The sequence below is a fragment of the Glycine max genome, chromosome 12 (assembly GCF_000004515.6).
Source record: "Glycine max cultivar Williams 82 chromosome 12, Glycine_max_v4.0, whole genome shotgun sequence".
Classification (NCBI taxonomy): Eukaryota; Viridiplantae; Streptophyta; class Magnoliopsida; order Fabales; family Fabaceae; genus Glycine; species Glycine max.
In genome coordinates this window covers 28,169,188-28,174,412 of record NC_038248.2, presented here as the reverse complement: position 1 = coordinate 28,174,412, position 5,225 = coordinate 28,169,188, and the positions used below count along the sequence as shown (strand labels likewise).

The following is a 5,225-nucleotide window of genomic DNA, read 5'->3' as shown; positions in this document are numbered from 1 at the left end:
ATTAAAATTTTATGATGATACCAAAATCTATCCCAATTAATCTTGTTGGATTTATTGGCACACTTGTTATTAGGCCTTTATCAAACAACTAACATATGTTAAGTTTTGTTAACTTCACCTTATAAGTTTTCTTATAGTTGAGTTAGAACCCAACATTAAAAATCTTGACTTATTAGATAAAATTGGATCTTTGAGGTCCATGATATTAAATCACTTATCTAACATTATCTTGAACCACCTTTTGCAGGTTAAACTTTGTGGTCATGCCACATTAGCTACTACGCACACACTATTCTCATCTGGTTTGGTGGATACCGATGTTATTAAATTTGTGACGATATCTGGAGTATTAGCTGCCAAAAAGATCCCAGCGATCCATATCACTAGTGCCTCACTCGCAAAATGGTGAAGTTCAGCATGGATTTTCCTGCTGATCCTGTTACAGAATTCAGATTTTATGAGAATACTTCACAACTTTCCGGGGCATTGAATGGTGCTTCCATAATTGATTTAAAAAGGACACAAATTAGAGATGTCTTACTTGTAAGTCCTATATCTGCCATGTTTCATTTCTATTATTGTCTAGTGCTCATCACTTACAACTTGGTCATTACTTTAGAAGCAACATAACCTAGTGATATTGCTATATGGTGAAGACCATTTTTCATCACTTATTTTTGGATGCATCCTTCATATCTGATAACCTGCTTGATTCTTGGAATAATAACAATATATATCTGAGCCATATCCATCATAAGAAAAGCACCTACTTCATCTGCAATCTTCCCATGCATATAAGATGTAATTAGCTTTTTGCCAAGAATAAAACCATATAATGCAGAGACATATTAGATCAAGAGCAATTTATAATTCCAGAAAATGCATAAGTACAAAACATACTTTTCTCATGCGAGGGCTGTCAATGTCTCGAGGATAAGCACTTGCACCAGCAATAATGAGTTTTGGTCGAAAGAGAGTAGCAGTTTTCTCCAGCATATCATAATCAATAAGACCTATTGTGATTCCGATGTGGGTCAAAGAATAATTTATGTTACAAAGGAGCCAATATATTTGTAATAATTTTAAAGAGAAAACAAAAAACACCTGTTGATTCATCAAGTCAATAAGGCATAGATTCAAAATAAATTGATGTAGCCGATACACATTTTTTAGGTGTCATGAATCCATGAGACAAATGTCCTCCGTGAGGCAAGTTCAAATCCTGGTAACATGCCATTGTACATTAGAACAATTACAATAATGGGCTACCAATTGGAATAGTCAAAATCCAGTGCGGGGAAAATAATTTACCATTATTCGGTCATGTGGTTTAAGAACTGCAGTGAATACTGCAAAATTAGCTAGGGAACCATATAAAGTGATGCAATCCTACCCCGCAAAGACATTCGATAGAAGACTCCAAATAGATTGGGCCAGAGATCCAAGGGAAGGCCCTAGTGTTTTCATGAGCCTTAGGGTAGATTTTGAGCCCATGGGCTAAGTATGAGCCCGCTTATCTTTGTAAATATTAGAATAGGTATTTTCCTTCATTTAGGCCTTGTATTTTGGGCATTCTAGTAGTATAGGGTTTTAACCTTGTATTTCGAGGCATTTTGAGTAGTATTTGTAGTAGGGACTTTTTTTTGTATTTTCATGTATTTTGTCATGGGGGTGAGCCTAGCTATTATAGGGGGTGTGTAGCTAAGTTCTAGCTTCTCATCTCAAGGAGGTGAGCTTAGCTATTAGAGAGGTGTGTGTAGCTAAGCTCTAGCTTCTTTAGGAATCTTTTCAAGGAAGCTTCTCAAGGAGGTGAGCTTAGTTATTAGAGGGGTGTGTGTAGCTAAGCTCTAGCTTCTCAAGGAAGTTTTCTCAAAGAAGCTTCTCAAGGAAGTTTTCTCAAGAAAGCTTCTCAAGGAAGCTACCTAGTCTATAAATAGAAACATGTGTAACACTTGTTGTAACTTTGATGAATGAGAGTCTTGTGAGACATACTTCAAAGTTCCACTTCTCTCCCTCTTTTATTCTTTCAATTTCGTGCTCCCCCCCCTCTCTTTCTCTCCCTCTTTCTTTTCCTCCATTGAAGCATCCTTCCAAGCTTCTTATCCAAGGCTCATCTTGGTGGTGAAGCTCCTTCTTCCATGGCTTATTTCCTAGTGGATGGCGCCTCCTCTCACCTCTTCTCCTTTGTCTTCCGCTGCATCTCCATGGTGGAAAATCACCATTAAAGGACCTCATTGAAGCTCAAAGTTCCAGCCTCCATAGAAGCCCCACAAGCAAGCTTCCATCATAATGTTTGAGCATTAACACCCCACTTATTTCCATCTACATGAAATGTAGCCAAAGCCCTTTGTTGACATAGGGTTTCAAGCTCATCAATGTACTCATCGCCACCATAGTACCTTACATGTACAATGAAATTTTACGAAATTTTAATTCTTTGAAAATGAATAAATCAAAAACATTTTTAATATTCTCATTTTCCAAGAACAAAAATTGGATACCAAAAAAAACATGTTTTCTAAATCTTGAAAAAATGAAAATGAAAAACATTTTCTTAAATCAAAGAGACCTTTACCTTTTACTCGGCAATCCTTCTGAGTACTTGTTTGTGAGGCACGAACCAACTGCTTCCATCACTGCTCTAGATGTAAAATTCTAAGAAGCAATAAGCTCAAGACTTTTAAATTGCCGGTCCTTTTCCTTGTCAATAATTGCATGAACCTCAGGATCAACTTCACTCAAGCCATAGTCCAGGAAGCTACTTCCATCACCTAGTATTTGCAATTGCATGAAATTCCATGGACAAAATAGATCATTCTTAGTCATAAATTCAAATAACAGATAAAAATTCTAAACAGCAAAACAGAGAAATTGAGAACTCCAAAGCTACTTTGTTATTGCCAACTACAAATCAAATACATTATACACAGGTGTTAACATTTTCATACATATATTACTTGATGTTCACACTAAACTGAGTGTCATTTTTAAAACACTGCCAATATCTACAATAAAGACAGAAGGAAGAACAAAGAACAAAGAAGATAAAACACTCGTACTCACAGATAAAAAGAAAAGGAATCTATCTAGCTCAAAGCAACAAATTTAACATGTCTTTACAGTAAATGTGGATCCCCAACATGCTACCGAGCACCTATATAATATCAGTATTACCACCTAATATTTTACAAAATCCATTGGCATTAAGAATTATCTTTGTCACTATCATACTAATATGTAGATTACATTTGTGCAAACATCTCCCATCTCCGAGAGGGGGAGTTCTCAATATGTAGATTACATTTGGATTGTTCTGCATTTTTGGGTGTCGTTTGGGGAGGTCTTCCCTGCTATCCTTTTAAACATACCAAACAAAACAAAAACATAATAGAAACATGGACTATAAGAATATGACCATCTCTAGCTAGAAAACAATACCTTATGCTCATTGCTCTTCCTGCCTTTTCGAAAGTGGTAAACACAAATCCAGGTTCATCTCTTGCATTGCATGACATTGCTAGTACAGTAATCTCACGAGTTCTGTCCTAATGAACATGATCAGAAAATGCATAACTGTGAGGACTAAAAATAATCCTTTGAGTAAACACATCCCACAGATAAGAAAAGGTACTAACACATGAATCTAAGTGACATCGTCAACTAATAGCAATCAATAATGTTGGCCCACATTTTTCTTACTAAATGTAGTATACCATTAGTCACTACATGATCATATTTTAAAAAATAAATATTTTCTCTGTCAATTTTCCTTCCCTTCAAGCTATGAATGTTGAGTATAAACTTACCATCCAAACATGAAGTCAAGGCCCCTACATGCAGCATCTCAATCAGATTTCTCTTTAGAAACCGGCATATACCAGTTAGAATTAAAGGTAATCCCTATTAAACCCTTTTGAGATGCCTGCATACACACTTTTAAATAATTTGTCAATTTAACTACTAACAGCAGTCAATAATTTTACATGAAAATAAATTATGGTCTTTCACCAAATAAAAATTACATGTGGCTTCTGTACTCTTTGATCCTTTTATTAGAAAAGTTCAAGTATCATTAAATTTTAGGACACAAAGATTCATTACGGGTTTAAAAAGAATTTGGTGATTTAAAATTAAAACAGCTCAAGAATACAGGGGACCTGATACTTGGTATTATACAGTTTGGCTGTTGCAGCATGAGCAAGAAGTTGGTAGTGTGAAGTCAAATAGGGATCAGTTCTGGAATCATCGCCTGTGCAGCCATTCAGAACACCAACCAGGTGCAAACTTGCCATTTGTATAGCCATTCTTGCTCACACTCCTGGGTTCATTCAAAGTAATCCAATGTTTCACCCTATTGCCAAATTCCTTGAAGCAAAGTTCAGCATAGTTCGTAAAATCATCTCTGCATGTTCATATGAGTTATATATGTTTATCATATCGTTAGATTCATTAAAAAAATTTCTCAACATTCATACAATTGAAGGAAATTGATTTCACTTACACAATGTGAGGGCTTAAAAAACCACCATACTTGTCCTCTAAGGCTTAGGGAACGTCCCAATGGAAAAGGGTCACATATGGTTGCAAGCCTGCATGATTTATGGTGATTATATATGATTAACAATCATATGGATAAGATACTAATCCAATGTAAACAGTCATAGAAATAAATATTAATTAATTATGACCATTAGCCTTGAGCTCATTGATGAGGTTGTTGTAGTAGTTTACTTCTTCATGGTTTACACCTGCACTAAGCTTTCCTTGTGCATATAATTAATAAGAAATTAATAATAGTTACCATGGAACACAAACGAACAAAAAAAATTATTTGGGTGGAATTTCAACAAAACTTGACTTACTCGGTAGTACCCTAGACCATGAAATGGAAAATCAAGTGTGTGTATGATTCAATTGTCCTGCGCAAACCCTCCTACAAGAAAAATTACAATCTCATTATTATGGGTGAAGCACCAGGAAAAAAGTATGATTAATGTATGCTCACTGCTATAGATGTAAGAACCTTGGTGCACTGAAATATCACCATTTAAGAGTAACATCTCATACTTGATTTCATGATATATTTGATAATCTCAACTCGTTATCATCAGTGATTTTGGTTGCCTTGAGTTAGCCAACTTCTCATCATGTTTTTTTTTTCTTTCAAAGTATGAAAAAACACAAAGAATGTCCATGATAGAGCATTAGAGCATATAATATATTAT

General features: G+C 35.2%; 1 pseudogene; it reads right to left on the bottom strand.

The window, feature by feature from the left end:
• Nucleotides 1–412: 412 nt before the first annotated feature.
• On the bottom strand, nt 413–4,304 carry LOC100801543 (serine hydroxymethyltransferase 3, chloroplastic-like; annotated as a pseudogene).
• Nucleotides 4,305–5,225: the final 921 nt, after the last annotated feature.